This window comes from Mesoplodon bidens (genome assembly GCF_964165515.1).
Source record: "Mesoplodon bidens genome assembly, chromosome: 5".
In the NCBI taxonomy this organism is placed as follows: Eukaryota; Metazoa; Chordata; class Mammalia; order Artiodactyla; family Ziphiidae; genus Mesoplodon; species Mesoplodon bidens.
This window is the reverse complement of record NC_138161.1, coordinates 59,684,909-59,704,233: the sequence shown is the minus strand read 5'-3', so window position 1 is coordinate 59,704,233 and position 19,325 is coordinate 59,684,909. Positions and strand designations below refer to the sequence as shown.

At 39.2% G+C, this 19,325-nt stretch overlaps 1 long non-coding RNA gene across 1 annotated transcript; it reads right to left on the bottom strand.

Annotated features, from left to right (window-relative positions):
• Window positions 1-608: 608 nt before the first annotated feature.
• On the bottom strand, window positions 609-19,314 carry LOC308618274. Its single transcript, XR_014015985.1, has 3 exons — window positions 19,230-19,314; window positions 15,965-16,155; window positions 609-757 (listed from the first exon to the last, which is right to left on the bottom strand). It is a non-coding gene; the product is annotated as an uncharacterized lncRNA (long non-coding RNA).
• Between the last annotated feature and the right edge of the window lie 11 nt (window positions 19,315-19,325).

The window sequence follows — 19,325 nt, the reverse complement described above, 5'->3', positions numbered from 1 at the left end:
ACGCGGGCCTCTCACTGTCGTGGCCTCTCCTGCTGCGGAGCACAGGCTCTGGAGGCTCAGGCCCAGCGGCCATGGCTCACGGGCCCAGCCGCTCTGTGGCATGTGGGATCTTCCCGGACCGGGACATGAACCCGTGTCCCCTGCGTCAGCAGGTGGACTCTCAACCACTGCGCCACCAGGGAAGCCCTGTAGATATTTTTTGTAAAAGTAAATTCAGTATCTTCTTTCAAGGTAAAATATTTTAACAATGAGTGGGAAAATAATTGTTTTTCAAAGGAAACATTCTGAAAAATGCTTTATGAAAATGCTTTTATTAATAAGTGACTTTTTACTGAAAATGATTAATGTAATCAGGCATTATTCTTTCTCTATATACCTACAAAATCTGAAAATAGAAATTTCTGAACTATTTTCAAAACCTCCCAAAAAGATTCAGTGTAGTTTTGACCCATTTGCTTAAAATATTTACTTGCAAGAATTAAAAACGTCTGCATAGTTTGTGATTTTATATATATATATGTATGTGTGTGTGTGTGTGTGTGTGTGTATATTATTATATATATATATACTCAAACTCTAGCAGCAAGAAAGAGTAAATGGAATTGAAACTGTTTCAATTTCTAGATGAATTGCTTCTTGTCCACCTTTGCTCTGGAGAATTATACCTACAGTTTGCAGCTGCAATGAATGTCAAATCTTCTGTGTCCCATTTACCTCCTACTTTCCTCGACATCCAACACCACATCCAAGCAGAATCCTGGGGAGGAGAGAATAAAATACATCAGTTAGGATTAGGTTTATCTGAGAATAACATGGACCAATTCTTCCCCTCCCCCTGAAACACACACAGAAAAATTATCTTAAAAAAGATAAAAGTGTCATTCTCTCTCAAGTAAAATAATTTCAGATATTAAGCCCAGAATGATGGCAACTTCAAAGTCATCAGAGAACCAGTCTTTCTCCAACCTTTTGCTCCAAGATGCTTAAGGGATGGTCCTTGTTCTTATGTGTCAATATGGCTGCTGGAGCTCCAACCATTACATCAGCAAGATAGAGAAAGGACAGAGAAGGGCTTTTTGATCTTTAAGAACTTCTAAAATGTCACACAATACTTCCATTTATAATATATGGGCCAAAATTAATCACATGGTTAGCTCTAACTGAAAGGGAGATTGAGTATATATATATATATATATATATATATATATATATATATATATATATATTTGCTATATTCCAAGAAAAAATATGGGTTTCTTAACACTAAAGTAGGGAAGAATGAATGTTAAAAGATAGCTAACAGTCTCTGTCATATATCCCATTCCTCCTTTTAATTATTTCTTATTTTATAAAAATAGAAAAGCCTATCTCAATTATGTTAATGGGCTCCTTTTGTACTATGGAATCTAATTCCTTTCGTTCCATTTCCCAAAGAATTTTGAGTTTGGGGTCCAGAAACCAAATTTCAGAAGGCTGTTCTCAATGCAGCTCATATCTTTGCTCCAATCCAAAAGCCAATGATTCTTCCAACCATTTTGTTTATTAATGATTCCACTCCCCCATTTTGCTATTAATAACCATAGAAACTGGTTAATCTCAAATATATTCAGATTCACAACATGTACTCAGATGGCTTAAATTTTAAGCAGTGTTACTCAAAGTGTGAATTATTATTTTTTTAAAGGAATGAAATTCTAGAGCCTATAACCACCAACCATCCAACAGTTCCAAATTTATAGATATTAAGCCATTGTGAGATCCCAGCTACTCGATAATTGACCAAGTATCTCTTTGTATGGATGTTTTGACCTCATTTTTTTAAAAAATGATACTTCATCTGGTCAAGTTCAAAATTTTGGAAAAATCACTTGGTATTTCAGGTTCTTCTGTAATGATTTTTTGAGCTATTTATAATGTCGGCTATCTTTAATTTGACACATATTAAGTCCACTTCTTTATTGTGGTTAATGTCTTAATTTATCCTCTTAGTATTTTTAGCATTATCTTAATATCATGGGCCTTCTTCTCAACAATTCTCAAAACTTCCAGAAGAAATCCTGATAATGGAGACCACATATGTATGAATAAATGTGTATTTCCTGTTTCAATCCCCACAGAAATATCTTTGTGCCAGGAAGAGACAGAGAGAGCATGGAGATTTCTAGGAAATCCCAATCCTAGGCTGTATTCAAGTGTTTCTCTCATCTGTAGTTTGTATACAACATTTTTGATGTGGCCAACTGATCAAAGAAAGTGACAGGGCTCTGTGCATGGTCTTTGCAAGATGCTTCTTAAAACCCACATTTTGATTTTGAAATAGTGGTTAAAATTAATTTACATAAATTAATGTTTGTATAAAATTTGATTATACCTTTCAACTGGTCCTCATGGATTTTCTGGCTTATTCCTCATTAATTGAAGGTATCAGAATTGTTCCCTTGGTATTGGCCTTGTGGTTTTGTTTTATCTCTTCTCTTTCACTTATTCTGATTCATACTCCCATATCAAAAGAAGAGTAAAGCAAAAAAGGGCTGGAGGCGCACAGAGAATAAGAGAGAAAGACAGAGCATATAGACAATATAGGCTGTCTTATGACATTAGTTAGGCAACTATTGCCTTCAAAAATCATTATCTCCATTCATTATAATGTGCACTCACTGGGTATAGCTTGTCAGAATCTGAAGGATGAACGTCTGTGTCAGTCACCTGGGGTTATATCTGCTTTGAGTGGGAAGAGGCATTAAATAGCTATTATGGTGGGAAATTCCAGTGGAAAAAAGGGGACAAGAGAAGTTTACAAAATAGGCAGTAAGGATGAAGTAGGCCAGAGCTCTACAAAGACCAGAACCAGACAACTGAAGAGAAGTGATGTTAAACTTGATGGCCAGGAAATGACAGTTAACATCAAGGTGTACGATAGTTATAAATCCTGAGAGGTCAAGACTAAAGACTATGGTAAGGAAAGAAAATGGTGCTCATCACATGCAGGCAGAGATGGCAGGGGTGATGGACAGAGCTCTAGAGGCATGTGCAAGGACCCCTTCTCTTGCCTTGTGGTTCTTGAAGGATGCTGATCTCTCTGGACCTGGGGACTCTGCAGAACTGACCTAGAGCCCTGGAGTATGTGTGTGGATATAGGGGCCCATCAGAGAAAAGACCACTTCCCTATCTTCAGAAAAGGAACTTCTGTTTCTATTTAAACTGCTGCAATTATTTAGAAAACTCTAATTTAGAAGGTACGTTTTTATTTTTTTACAGTTGGCATTTCCATGTCCCAAACTCCCTTTGCAGATGTTTCTTTCAAGGTTCTCTTGCTATAAAAGGGCAAAAAATTTGAGGTGAGGCCATGAAGACAGTAGTAAGAAGACATGAGATGATATGGTTTCAATAGTCACTTTGAAAAATTTGGGTCCACATAAGTATTTTGCACTGCAAGAATAGCCACAGGAACAGAAATTTCTATAAAAGATTCTCTGTGATGTCAGTTTTGGATGCATTTTGAGAGTAATGGCTCCATCCAGGAATGACTAGATGTTGCTAATCTGCCATATTTTTAAAAGCTTTCTTTCAATCCATATCATAATAAGAAGAACTTGCTGTGGAAACCAAGCAGGCTCAGGGGAATGGTGTTAGAGAATAAAGCTTTGGCCTTAAGGTCTTTTGTTTTGATCAAATACACTTTGTGAAAACTAACTGCTTACCAGTAGTTTAGTAATTGAGGTCTGCACAAAAAAAAGCAGAACACACTGTGACTAAAGACACATTAAATATTAAAGACTTATTAAATATTAAATGTTAAAGATGCAAATTAGATGATGGGTAGTAAATGTAGATTAACATAGATTTGTAAAATATGAATAAACTGAACTTCCTCTTAGAAATCATGTTGAAACCTTTCAAAGCAAGTAGTTTCAGTCTTGACTTCCCAAACATGGGTTGAGAAGGAAAAGCTAAAGATATATGCAGATCTTATGACAAAAAGAAAACAAACACATTAAATCATTGTCATCATCATCTTTAGACATTACTTAATTCCATTTTTGCAGGCTTGTGTTAACCAAACACAAAATTTCGAGCCCAACGACTTAACCAACCACAGTATTAAAACAGATTTTGAAAGAAGATTGAAAAATTACAAATTTAAAGTTTCCCCTTTTGATTTTAGGTATGAAAAATGTTTAATCAGAAGAAAATCTTTGTCCAAATTTCACATAAAGAGAAAGCAGGATATTTGGACAATTGCATGATAAATTCAATTTTTTATTTGAATTTTAATAGATATGAAAATAAACTGTGCTTAGAAATAAAAGCAATACTGTCTTCCCTTGTAAAATAGAGGAGATAATAATACTTACTCATCAGGTATTAACCTAAAGAAAGTCCTGGCATGAGGAGATTGCTCAATATACGTTCATTTCCTCTCTTCAGTGACAGTGATCAAAATGTAACTATGAATATTCCTCTGGCTCACTTAGGACAAAATAAATTGCAAAGGGAATTTAATTATGTTTCATTCTTAGATCAAAAGAAGGAAACTACAGAGGCAGAGAAATCTGTAAAAAATTATTTCCTCCCTTCCAAGTGTGAACTCCCATCTACCCTCAATGATACTGCTGAACTTGGCAATAGTGACTAACATACTATCCAGTATTTTGTAACTGTTTATAATTAACAGAGTTAAATATTTAAGAGTTAAGATAACTCTTGAAATTTCTTTTAAAAAATAGAATTATAAAGCAAATAAGGGTGAAAACAACAACAACAGCAACAAAAGAAAGACAACCAAAGGCACTGATGGGGTGATGATAAACACATAACACCTATAATCATGAGATCTGGGTTTCAATTCTAGTAAGCACTGTGTGCCCTGGAGACCTAATTTCCTTGCCTGTGCGATAGAGATGACACCCGCTGTGAGAGTAAAATCGTTCATATAGAACATTCAGCCCACTGCTTGTCTCATATTATCGACTCATTCATTCATTCAGACGTGTTCAGTGAGTTTTTACACTATGTCTGGCACTGTGCTAGGCACTGGCAATACAACACTGACAAAACAGACACGGCTCTGCTCTCAAGGAGCTTAAAAATGTGGCAGAAGAGGCAGACATTAAGAAAGACACAAATAATAGTTTGATAAATAAGTAAAAGTTAATTCTGACTAAAAATTAATTCCCTTTCCTCTCTCCTCATTTTTAATAAAGGGAACACGTGTGCTTTCTACTTTCACTTATGAGAATTAAGTGAGTTAATGAATTAAGTGAATCCACTCAGGAAACTTCAAAGCTCTCCACAAATGTCTATGGCTATCTTTGTAACAAACATTTATCAACTATGCACTAATTGCAAGGACCTAGGGAAGGCAGAAAGAGTAATGGGATGCAGGTTCTCCCTGCTTCTGCCGGGGGAGGTAGGCAACTGGGCGCTGTGAGCCACAAGTCCAGACATAAAGTATGCGGTGGCCAAAAATTCATTCGGGTTTTTCTGTAACATCTTATGGACAAACTGGAATGAACTTTTTGGCCTTCCCAATACTAAAATGTGCTTTGAGAGAGGGTGGGGAGAGTCATTGGATATCTGGAGGTGGCAGAGGTGGGCTCAGCTGGGAAGACTCTATGCAGCAGGTGCATTTGGACTTGACATTTAGGGGACATCTGGACTTGAGATCAGCCAACAGAATAAGCAAAAAGTACAGAAGGGGGAGATCATCAAGGGGCAACAAAGAAAACATATGTGGTGTATTTTGGCCAGATTGAAGAAGGCACTAATGGCAGTAGTTGGCAACAAGAATTCGGACAAGCAGTTTAAGATCAGATCAGAGAGGACCTTGAACGCCGAGCTAGAGTGTGACCTGTATTGTCGACAGCTGCAAGTCATTAAAGGAGTTTGCGCAAGACAGTAACAAGACTGGAGCTGTGAGTCAGGAAGAGTAATCATCCTACAACAGTGTGTCAAATGGATGGTTATGACTACTGGTATGATTTGGCTCAAGGGTTCGGGGAAAGAGATTTAGGGTCTTATACTTTGGTCCTCTTGAAAGCCAGGGTCCTGAAGCTATCAGAGTTGGAGTGGTCTGTGGAACTTGAAGCATTGGTGTATTTGCTGGTGCTGAGGCATAAAGAAAATAAACTTCCTTTTATGAATAACATGGAACTCATAATGTAGATCCAAAGAGCATATTTCCTTGGTGAAAATAAAGCACTCATTGCAACTACATCTCTCATTTGCCTTAGCACAGGTCACATTATCTATAATGTATATCATAGACATAGGGAAGAGAGACACCAGGAGGTAAAAACAATTGATTTAAGCACTAAGCTGCTATGACCCACCATTCTAAAAGGCACAGACCAGACCCTCTGCCTGCTTCACATACACACAAAGTCCAGTAATGGCTGATCAGAGCAGCTTAATTAAATATCCCCACTCCTGGAACTCCCATGGGCTACATGCACAGAACAAGCTGACCCTGACTCCCTCCCTCCCCACCCTGGAGCCTCTCAGAGCCAAAACAGCTGTGGGAGATGAGCGGTGGACTGTCAGCCAATCAACGAGCAGCTGAAAGATGACAGGCTCCATTTGTGACTCTGCAGAGGTAGTGGAAGAAGCCAAGCTGCCCTGCCCAGCTGGGTTCAGAACCTTTAGACTGAAAGAGAATAACAGATGTTCATTTAAAAAAAACCAACTACAAACCCCAAACATAATTTTATTACACAAATTCATGCCAGTGAATATTTGGAGAATAAGAACATTTTTGCTAGCCCTCACAGGGTGTCTGGAAGACAGACACGAAGAAGGGTCTACATATTTCTAATCTCTATCACATTTCCATGATGAACTCCAGAGAGTATGAGACACTGCCTTGGTATGTCCCACAGAGGAGCTTTCAGGGCTTGCTCTGGGTTTATTTAGAGCCAGGAGGAAACAGGGGACTGGGTTTCCCATTCCCAACGCAAGGAGATCTAATTAAGTAGGAGCAAGATAGGTAGCTGAAGACTTTGTCTTATTACTTCATGTAAAAGTCATCACATTAAAATAAACACATTTGGAATGAATTTACCAACATAGAGGAAAATGACACTAAGCCACCCAGATAAGCTTTTAAAGAATTCAAAGTCCAGGATTTAAAATTCTTTTCATCCAAATAAGCAACCAGCAACTAGGTTGGGCCCTCAGTGATGAATGGATTATGTAATAAAGGAAGGCAGCCAGAGGTTAAACCCTTTCTCCCAGTGATGAGCAAATAAGCAAAAAACTCCCACAGAGAACGCTACCTCAGGGCCCTTCTGCAAAAGCTTCACCTTGCTGCCTTGGCCCAGAAACCAGTGTGTTTATGGCCAACATGTGAGGTCATAAGTTCTGTAAAGGGCAAGAAAGGTGCCTTGAAAGGCTGTTTGGGCTGATCTTTGGGCTCTTGTCTACATTTGAGGCTCTGTCTTTTCTGACTCTTCCTCCAAAGTCTTCCTAGCTCAATTATGGAAGACCTAAATGTCCACGTCAGTACCAGGATTTCCTGACCTCCCAACTCTCTCCTGGGGCGTCACTCTGTAACTAGGGAAGAACCAAATTGGCTTCCGGTCAACTAGAAGTTGTGCCTGTCCAAAGAAGTCTTTCTTGATAATTTACTGTTAAGATGGAGCCTTGGGGTAGAGACAGATTTACTTTAAGAACCCTAGGTAATACCTGTGGAAGAATTTAACCTGAAACTGGAGGATATAAAGGGAATCTCACACACATGCCCTCAGGAAGATAAAACTTATGAACTAAGAGACTAATTTCCTATAAACGCCTGATTTACAGAAAACTGATAGTGTGAGAATTCTCTCAGATGACGGGGGTTGATTAGAGGTTGTCTCACATCAACCGTGAGAAGTTTTGCCAAAGGCACGAACGAGAGATGACCCAGGTCGTGTCAGTCTCACAAAGTGGGCTGGATCAAGCTTTGTTTGTGTGACTAGACTGATTTTGTCTGCTCAGGAAGTTTTCAAGGCTGGTTTTCATTTGTTTTTTATTTTAACTGACTCTAACTGAACTCTCCCCTCTACATCCCCTGCCTACAAATACAACCTGTTACAAACCCTCAACTGACACCTGTAGCTTGCTATAATTTGCTTGTTCCAAATTGCAATTCCTCCGCTATTCCCGAGTAAACCCATTTTTTTGAGTTTGCCTCAGTTTACCTCTTTATTTAGGTCAACATACCTGTGAGGATTGTGGGAGTAGAAATTGACTCTAGTAGGTACTCAGACTGATGTGCTGGACCCTGAAACCCTAGAGGTAGGTCAAGAGGCCAAGGCAGGGTTCATGGAGCAGAGGTCGTAGGCAGAGGGGGGACAGACCTAGTCCAGGAGAAATACCTGACTGTAGGTATGCTGAATCACCTAAAAATATGAGCCATAGTCATTGCATTCAAGGACAGACATCCCAGGGGATGCTTCCTGCCTTGCACGAACTGTTTTTGGTATAATTAATTAGTGGAATTATTTTAGATTTCCAAAAAAGCTTCAGATTAGATTTTTTTTTTTAAACAGGCTTAGATTTTTCCCTTTGAGGTTGACATACATCGGCTATTTCTGGTGTAGATTTGTGTATGGTAGGAAAGTTTAAATAATTTCTTAAAAATTATTAGTACAATGCATCTCACTTTACATGTTTGTTTTCAGATCGTTTGGAGGAGTTCTTTGTGAAATTGCAAGAGGTCCATGTTGCTCAACAAAAATTTAATCCTGAAAAAAGTCCATTAGAATTAATCCATCTCAACAGGTACTAAATGTCATAGCAAATAATTTAAAGTTTGTTTGCAACCTTATCTTGAAATCTGAAAGGAAAATATGAAGTTTATTTCAGATTTAATAAATTGAGTTGTAATTGCAAATGTGCACTAAATTTCTTTTCTTTTTGGCTGCGCTATGCAGCTTGCAGGATCTCAGTTCCCTAACCGGGGTTGGAACCTGGCCATGGCAGTGAAAGCTCAGAATCCTAACCACTAGCCCACAGGGGAACTCTGTGCACTGAATTCTTAGGATGATGAAGGAGTGACTCACCTATTGATTTGGGGGAGAGTAAGATTTTTGCAACAAAACTGCATAACGTGACCTAGTACCCATCACTTCACAGTTGGACTTTTACAGCACGGTCCCCATGAGGATTACATTTTTAAGCTTATTCAATAGCTTTTCAATGGCTTAACTGATATTCTAAAAGACTTATTTTAATCTGTTGATATCCAAATAATTTTCCCTTGAGGTACCATTTTTTTCCCATTCTTGTTGATTTACTCTTCTGCCAGATCTATTTGTTAATATCTCTGCATGTAATTTCAGCAGTTCTTTATCACTTTTTATTAGATAAAGGTGCTAATTGATGGGCAAAGTTGTTATATGGAGAAAAATGTTTTGGAACTAACTTTGTAAGTGAACAGCCCACTAGTAAATATTTCTGTGTTATGATGACACTTGCTTCTCTACCTTATGCCTTTAGAGACAAACTCTGATAACAAACATTTCAAGTAAATTTTTCTCGGAAAAAGCCGGGGAAATTAATCAGTTCATACATAGCAATCATAGTAACCCGACTCCTACAGTCTTTAAGGCTAAACTTTCACCTGAGTTCACCACTCACCTAATGCTTAAATTCTCTGCTAAGGAACCCCTATTTTAACACCTCCAACAGGGAGCTTACTGCTTCTGCATACATCTCTCTTCATCTTTGAACAGCTCTAATATTTATAACATTTTCCTTCTAGCAAGCCGAAATGTTATCTAGTATTTGGGCATATGAAAGTACAGCTATCAGGATGCTGGAAAAACACAGTGGGGAAAGGGAGGAACAAAAAAATCAATTGGGTTATTTTTTCCACTGAGATAAATTGAGTTTGAAAAGTTGGATGAACATTTAACTGGCTCTACTGCAGTTGAAAACACAGGAAAGAAATTGGTTTTTTAAGCACCCGTCAGATTGTCATGCTCTGAATATCTGTGAAACAGATAGTTTCAAATCTCTCACTACTTGTGTCATTTCAATAAACTGGGTGAATATTACTCAGTTACACGTAATAAAATATTTGTTTTTCAAGAAAAACCTCTTAAAAATAACGTCTGGCTTTAAAATATTGTTTGATGCTATATTTCTATTTATAATCACTTACACAGAAATCTTGATAATTTAGACATACTAGCTCACTATGAATACTGTACATATGTCATGTTATAATGTCTATCTATTTTGAGACTTTAAATTAAAAATAAAAGTCAAAAAAATTTTTTAAATAGTCACAATCTTTTAAAAATAACATAAATTATTTTGTTTATAAAAATAAAATTAAAATCACAGTCTTCTGCATGCCTTTTTCCTTTTTCAAAGTTTTAAATATAACTAGGTTAATTTAGGTCTACCGTGGTGAAAATAAATTATTTCCATCTTATTCCAGGTTTACACTCAGGCAAACTTTCTTATAGCCAAGTCGTTAAGACCCATAATTAATGGAATCAGTACTCTTCAATTTCCAAATCATGCAGTTGAGCTGCTCTTTAATTGGAAACAGAGGCTCTGGGGCTCTGCTTTCCCTTCATATATTGTGGTGTTCTCTATTCAATTTACCCTGTGAGATGTGTCTCTAAGGGGTTTCATAGTTCCAGTAAATTCTGTGCCACTCACACTCAAAGTAGCAAGTGGTTTTTCCCTGAAGACCATGGCCTTGAGGCCATGCATTTCTCTTGCTCCTTAAGGCATCTTCTACACCATATTCATCTGTTGGTTAAAGTTCAAAACCTTCTTTGCAGGAGGAAATCTCAGGGTGCCAAGCTCCACTCGGGTATTACATTGCAGGCATAAAGTCTCATTCCTCCTTTCAACTTGATCCAACTTCACACCACCACCAGTTTTCCATCATTACTGCTAGCATCAGTGCCTACTTTCCCATGTCACTTCTAGGCCAGGGGAGCCTTGAGCTTTCTCTCTGAAGTTCTCTGCTCACTGTTGAGGAATTTACAGCAGGAATGAAATGTTGATGTTTGAAGAAAATTATAGTGACAATCATTTGGAGGATGGATTGGAAAGGATGAGTCTGGTGGCCAGAAGACCAGTTGGAAGACTATTACAACCTTAGAAGTGAGAGCCAACAGGAGACACAAAGTGTAAACACTGCTCTGGCTTCCGATTTCATGACAGATTGGCACAAAATACATAATAGGTGAGTCTCCTTCCAATGCTTAGTCATTCCTTTTGTGTTTGATACTTAGCACCTCTGTCTGACCCTTTAGCTCCTTCCCATGTTGTTTCATTTGCCTTTTACCTTAGGCTAGAAGTCTGAATTTATGACTGCTCTTGTGTGGATACCATTTCCCCCACCGTTAAGCTGAGTATTAGGCACGTTTCATATATTAAAAATAGCCATTCTCAGTCATAGAGACAGATTCATAGGGACAGAAAATAGAATAGTGGTTACCTGGGACTGAGGAAAGGGAGGAACAAGCAGTTATTGTTTAATAGGCACAGAATTTCAATTTGGGAAGATGAAAAAGTTATGGAGATGGACAGTGGTGATGGTTGCACAACAGTGTGAGTGTACTTAATGCCACTGAACTCTATACTTAAAAATCATTGAAATGGTAAGAGGTGTGTATATTTTACCACAATAAACAAACAAACAAGACTGAGAACTTTTGAAGCAAATCAACCCAAAAGCTTGCCACACTTCAGGATGTTCTATTTGTGTGAGCTGACAAATTTCCCGTCATTTACAGCAGTTAGCCGCAAATTTGCTGTTATTTGAAACACGAAACACTGTAATAAAACCATCTTTAGAAAAAAAACTGAATCCTATTATTTATGTTAAAAATAACCATTCACATTTTTATAGATGAAGAAACTAAAGTTCAGGGAGGTTGACACTTTGCCCACGTCACACAACTAGTAAACAGTGAAACTGGGATTCCAGTCTAAGGTTTGTTTGGCTGCAAATTTTGTGCTGCTTTCTCAGAGACAAAACAAATCCTATCCAATGAATGAGTGAAATCTCCAAACATGGAAACTGTTCTCTAATCAGGAATTTTTTTTCAATCTAAGCTGTTCCTCTCATTTTGATGCAGTTACTAACATTTATTTGTACTGACTGAATTTTCCCAATAGTTAATGCCAAGGTTTCTGCCAAAATCCACCATCACAAATTATTTGTAAAGGGACCACATGTTTTTATTTCCCATACTTAACTTGTAAATAAAAATATTATTTAAAACTTTGGAATGTTACCTGTTAACATATTCAGAACGAATTAGACTTTGAATTTTTTAACTTGCTTTGAAGACCACATTGTATTTGATCTTCATTCTGGAGTTTTTGCAACAGACTTTGGTTAAAAGCATTTAAGTTAGAACAATATCATTTTTTAACAGAGATTTTTCAGATGTGATTACAAATGAATGTGACTTTAAAAAAAAAAAACAGCAGAGTTCAAATTAATATCATTGACTTCAAAGTAGTCATCTTAGGAGAAAGTAGATAGTGATGTTCCAATTATTCATTCATTGAAACACGTAAGTACTTACTCTGTGGCAGGCACTCAGAGCTTTTTCCTCCAAAACCAATTAATGAGCCATGCAGGAAACTTATTACTTTATAGTCATTTATTATTTTGACCCCAACCAGAATTATACAGTTTGATCATCTACCACATTAAATAGACTTAGCTCCTTCAGACTATGACTAATACTCAACTCCAAAATCAAAGGTTGAAGAATTGACAAAGTTGAAGATATGCCAAAGATTCCTTGACATGCAGCATATAACCACTTTGATGAGGCTAGCCCCGATCATATCTGATCATCCCATCTTAAATGGTACATTTCTTCATTCACTATTACTTTTCCCTTCATTGTTTTTCTTTAGAGTGCTTATCTCTCACTAACAGAATGTGAATTCCATGAAAAGAGCGATTTTTGTCTGTTGCTGTATTCCCAACACTGGAATAATGTCCAACACATAAAAGGTGCTCTATAAATAGTTTTTGAATAAATGAATGAATAAAATGAAGGTTTATATTACTTTACATAAAATGTTTTGCCTCAATGTCACAATTCCATAATTCAATGCAAGTATAAGTTTTAATTTTGATGGTTTATAGTGCTATGTCTTTTGTTTCTACTATTATTATTTAATAAATAGAGATAAAGAGACCCTCTGGTTCATTAAGTATAGTTTTTCTTTTTTTTCCTTCTTTAAAGTGATATGTTGTAGTTGGGTTGTGTTCTGGAGTTTTGCCATTGCTCCTTTTAACTGTAAATTTTTGTGTCTTAACTATATGCAGGGTGCTGTGAAGGATGCAAAATAAATGTAATGCTATTCCATGTTCTCAGAAGCTTAAAGATCTGCTTGGAAGGAAAGAACCCATATATGAAGTATAAAAAGATCAGAAGAGTGATGCTGTACAGATTACCTTCTCAGAAAAAGGAAAGTGATTCATATTGGAGTTTCTGGAAAAACCCCATGGAAGAGATAGTTACAGGGCCTGCGCATTGCAGAATGAACTGAATGTGGACACGTGTAGTAAGGACTTGTGGAGAAAGGGCCAGAGGTAACATATGGTTCAAGTTGTGAGAGAGAATAAACCATCATGAGCTCCTGCCTTTCTCCCACCACGAGCTGCCCCTCCTCCCCGTCCCTTATCACCTTCTCATCTTCTAAATATTGTACGCCAGGCCACAGATCTCTTCATCTCCACCTATACTTGCTCCTTAAGTGATTTCTCCCAGCCTCGTACTTTAAATAACCTTCCAGATGTATAATCCCCGCTCAGTCCTCTTTGAAGTTTAACTCATGTACCAACAGCCTAATCAACCTTTGTACCAGAGTGTTAAATGGGAATTAAAAAAAAAATTGTGATTGTTTCTCTCCCAAACTACCCTTGTTGGCTCTATCTCCAAAACATCTACCAAAGAGGCTGACTTTTCGGCACCTTCACAGCCCCTGGCACCCCAACTCAATCTACCCCCACCTTTCGCTTACGCTAATACAATAGCTTCCTCACTGGTCCTCCTGCTGCCATTCTTGCCCCCATACTCCGTTCTCCACGTAGCACCCATTTCACACCATGTATCAGGTTTTTGGAAACTCTACTCAATATTTTGTAATAACCTATAAGGGAAAAGAATCTGAAAAAGAATTTGAAATGTTGTGCTGCAAACCTGAAACTAACACGACAGTTGTTAATCAATTATACTTCTAATAAATAATAAATAAATAAAATTTTTAAATGAAAGAAAAAAGCCCTCACCATGTATCAGGTTCTGACACATCCTCACCTAACGTCTTTCAACATCACTCCTCTGAGACACATTTGTGACATAGCCCCTGCTTCAATGTCTATGTGCTTACTGTTCCCTCTTACTTAGACTGTTCTTTCCCTCCCCTGATACTTGAGTGACTTGCTCCCCTAGCTTCACTTAGAATCATTATCCTTGACACTTATCTAATACGGCCTCCTTCCTTTCATCACCTTATACTCCCTTCCCTTTTAAAAATCTCTTCCAAGCACATGTCTAGGTCTAGGTCTATTTATTTGTTCATATTCTTTTTTTTTTTTTTTTTTTTGCGGTACCCGGGTCTCTCACTGTTGTGGCCTGTCCCATTGCGGAGCACGGTCTCCAGACGCACAGGCTCAGTGGCCATGGCTCACGGGCCCAGCCGCTCCGCGGCATGTGGGATCTTCCCAGACCGGGGCACGAACCCGTGTCCCCTGCATCGGCAGGCGGACTCTCAACCACTGCGCCACCAGGGAAGCCCCTATTTGTTCATATTCTTATAGTCTGTTTCCTATTACTGGCACAGAAGCTCCATGAGATCAGGGTGTGTTCATTGTTATATCCCTAGTGACTAGAGCAATGCCTGGCATTGAATAAATATTTGTTGAATGAATGAATTACCATCCTTATGGCTAACCCCTCCTCATGTAAATAAGGTGATGTCCTGAGTGATGTGATCAAAACCTGAAGTGCGGAGTCAATACAGAGAAACAAGTGAAAGACAGGGCAATCCTAGCAGGACAAATGCAGGATACAGAGACAAGATGGGAACTGGGAAAATGAGGATGAAAGGCCTGTCAGGCAATGTAGCACATCCTGCCAGGCAGAGTATCTTGGACTCTTGTGGACCCTAGCAGATTTTAGAGCCAATGGAATATACCAAGCAAGTTTTCCAGGTGCCACTCAGGAGCTGCCATGGGAAGCCTCTTTCACGGTAAAGCCTGCTCCAGGAATCAAAGAGGCAAAAATCTCCAAGAGGAGTGGAGCCATAGTCATGCACTGAATTTTTACATGAAGATAAATTTGGCAGTACTGCTGCAGAGAGTATAATTGACTAATATTTGTTTATCTTCTCCAGTGGGCTGTGAGCTTCTGAGGGGAAGACACTGCCTCATTCCCTACCATTCCTGGTATGAAGTCTGCACTCTTGCAAACATTTAGGAGAAAGAAGTTGGACCATTGCTCTCTACTTGGTTATACTTAAGGGCATGGAGAGCAACATATTCAGAATTTTCCCCTTGAAACCTGATTGATGTAAACTTTTGTATGCATTAAATGGCTAATAGCTGACATTGAACTCAGTACAAGTCACCCCTTCCCAATTCACAGCTAACCCTTCAAGCAGCAAATTGAGGGGTTAAAGACTTAAAATTTAAATGTTAAAGATTTTAAATGAGCCGTTAAGTCATTCACATAGTTCCTTAATCTCTGCTATGGCAAAAACCTTCAATTTGCTCTAATTAGGACTTCAACATTTTCTTAATTAAACAACTTTCTATCTGGAAAAAAATGCCTTCAAGGTCCCTCTCACCCAATAAAACCTCTGAAGTAATCAAAACTAAACGAATAAAAAAAGAATATTAAAACTGTTCTTCCCAATAGTTTTGGCCACTATGTATCAGGTAACTTTTATTTTTATTTATTTTTTAAAAAACGTATACACATACCTCAACTTCAGATTAAACCTGCGAGCTTGTTGACATTTCAGAGACAATTTCAGAGTGTTTCTTTTTGGGGATTACCCTTTCTCAGAATTTCTCTGGGCAGCCGCAGCAGCAGCATCCTGAGTTCATGGTCATTGTGGGCTTTCCCCTTGACTTTGCTGTTCATTTCTTCAGTTTGTCCTACACTGTGAATGCTGAGAAAGAGAAGAGTTCATTTTCATTCTGAATGACATAAATGTGGCTGAAGACTGAACATTGATTACAGTCTGCAGATGGAAAGGGAAACCACGTAGCATTATCCCCGATGTGAATACTGTTTGTGTCTCTGCCACAAAGATGTGAAAAAATGGCTCTGCTATTCTTCCTGTTGGGGGTACAGGACACTGAAGAGTTTGCACTTTTTTCCTCTTTAATTTTTTTCTGGTTTCCTCTTAAGCAAATGATTTTTTCGGGCAATAGAACAATGTTTTGAATCAAGTCAGTAAGATCCACCGAGGTTTACTCTGTGTAGGGGACCAGGTATGACAGAACCCATAGTTCTTCTAGGGTGCCTGGGACAGGATATTTTCCTGAGTCTTGGTCTCAGGTCGCTGCAGCCTTAGGTCAGCATCGTTCTGATCAGTTAGCACACCAGCTTCTGAATGTCTCCTTACATTTACTCTCATTTTCATCAAATAATCACCCCCATCCCAGTGTCTCTAAAGCAAATCTGTTCTGCACATTCTTTCCTTTCCTCCCTCCAAATTACTATGTGACCAAAGTCAAGGCAGTGTCTTGTCAGTGAATCCCCGAATTAGCATTTCTAAAATCTAGTTTTGAATTTTATTCTTTTTACCTTTCTCTGACTCAACATCAATCCCCCCCTCTCTAAAATCTCTCTCCTTTCTTTCTCTCTCTTCTCTGCAATTAGCTAATGTTTCTTTCTTAGGTTACAGAAGAAAGGGAAAGATCTAGGTGGGAGACGTTTAAAAACAGGGCTTTTAAATCATGGACTAGAAATTGAGAGTCATTGCAAATCCTACATCATTATGGGCTTTTTCAGAAAGGGGTGCATGCTAACTTGCTTCCTAGGCCCTTATCAGACATGTGCTCCCTGGTCTTCCCTGAGAGGCTTTTCTGAGGTCCCAGGGAAGGCTTTGGGTGTTGAGGTTGAAAAATCCTGAGCAGGCACGAGAAGTCACATGTTGCCAATATGTCTGCGGGGTGTGTGGGAGCTTTGGGGAGACACTGAGGTGGAGGTATTAGGTCCTCTCCCGCGTATGTGTTTAGCACGCCATCTAGTGGCTGAAGCTCACAGAAGGGAAGAAAGCCTAAATACCCCAGAAGACCCAGCTCAGGGTTGGGCAAGCTTCCCCTCTGGGTCAAATCCAGGTCGCTAAAGTGGCTTTATTTCAACTTTACCAGTGCATAGGTGACAAATGTTGTGCACTTCGTTGGGAGGTTGGTGGAAGCCATGGGACAATCAAGAAAAAGGATAAAAGAGTTTAAGGATCTATTAAGAAAGGCAAAAAGTACTGCTAAGCAATTATTCCAGAAAGTAGGACTCTAAAAGTGTAAGTGCTCTGACTGAGAAAAATAAATGAGACTCTTCTATGAATATGGGGAACACAAAAAGAAATTGAAGGAAGAGAAAAAAGAGAGGGCCTGGGAAGAAAGTGAAAGGGAGAGGCAGGATAACATAATGCTTTGTAGACAGTTCTACACCTGGGTTCAAATTTCAGGGCCACCTCTTAGTATTTGCGTGACAGTAGGCAGTTACTTAAATTCACTCAGTCTCAAGCTGTCCATCTGTAAAATGGGGATGATCCCACCTATCTCTTAGGGAGGCTGTAAGGGTTAGATAAAAGAATATATGAAAGTGCCAAGACAAGAGACTCACGTGAAAATGCTCAATGAATAGGAGTTGTTATCAGCAGGGAGAAGACAAAAGGAGGAGAAAAGAAAGAAGCGGGGAGATCTAGTAAGGGATTGGGTGGAACACATTATGGTATGAGAAAGGAAATCACATCTAGGACTGTCCAACTCAGCACAAGGCATTTGATCAACTTAACAGCTGAATCCCATGAAAGGGGAAATCTCTGCCTCCAGGGGACAGACAGACAGTCTCTGCCTGAAGCCCACCTTTGTTCTGGACTCAGAAGTATCTGAGATGGCTCCACAGGAGGGCCTTCCTTCTTGGCACCCCTTGGTCTTCACGCTGTGGAATGAGAGCCTGACACTCAGCCCTCTACAGATCTTCAATTCAGTGCTGAGAGCTTATGTGAAGGAAAAGTCAATGACCAGTTGGAGATGGGGCTGATTAAAGAGAGCAAGCAGGGACCAGGTTTTATTCAGAGAGGGTGGCCATTAACATGGCCTAGCTTTCAAGGGACCTCCTGAAAACCCTGGTTCACCACTGTCCGTAGCAGTTGATGCTGACTGAATGCACTTGGAGAGGCTGGAAGAAATATCTGTATAACCCAAGGCATCTTCCCTCCCCACTAAAAGCTGAATCCTCATGGCAGATCCAGGCGGTGGATGCACAGAGCTGCCTCAGTATCTCCTTTGGAAACCTGATATGGCTATTTCTAAGGATTGCCTAAAGCCCTCTGGACACCTGAAGCCTCCAGAGAGCAAGACATTGCGACACACACAAACACACACACATTCATGCACATACACTCGTGCCCTCTGAAGAAGTTCTTAGCCTACCGTCTCTAGCCAGAGCCCAGAATTGGAGGTCATAATGGCCTTTCCCTGTGTAATGGCTACCCACAATCTCAGGGGAACAGCAGCCATTGCCTGCATTTCTAACCTTTTACCAGCTTCCTTTCATGCCAAGGAGAAACTAGGAACAAGAACACAGTAATATGATCCCCAGTTAGCATAAAATAAAAACAACCCAGCCATGTTTTCCATGGGCTTTTCCAACCTCAAACGAAATGCATGAAGCAGGGAGAAAGAGATAAAAATATACGCATGGAACTATAAATGTACATACTGTCTGTGTATGTACAGCCAATCATCCTGATGCAAATGAGTATCTGTCTCTAGGAAAACCAAGCAGTCAGATGTAGAAATCTGAGAATTTTCGCTTTCCGAAGTGCAGTCTGTGTACAGACGGGAAGGGATAGTGCCCTGATGACTCAGTGGGGAAGGGGTTAAGTCCTCAGCCATCCTGTTCTAAAGTGATTTATGATGATGTGCAGTGTTTCAAAACTCGCCCCCCCTCCCAGCCCGACCCCAAAGAACAGCCCCTCTCTCTCCCCCAGTCCAGGCTCAGGCTCACCATGCTGAAATGGGAAGGAGGCGGTGTTTTGCTGATCTGTTAAATTCTTAGTGAAGTTTCCTTGATTTCCAGTGGCTGCTGTTGTTTGAGTTTGGT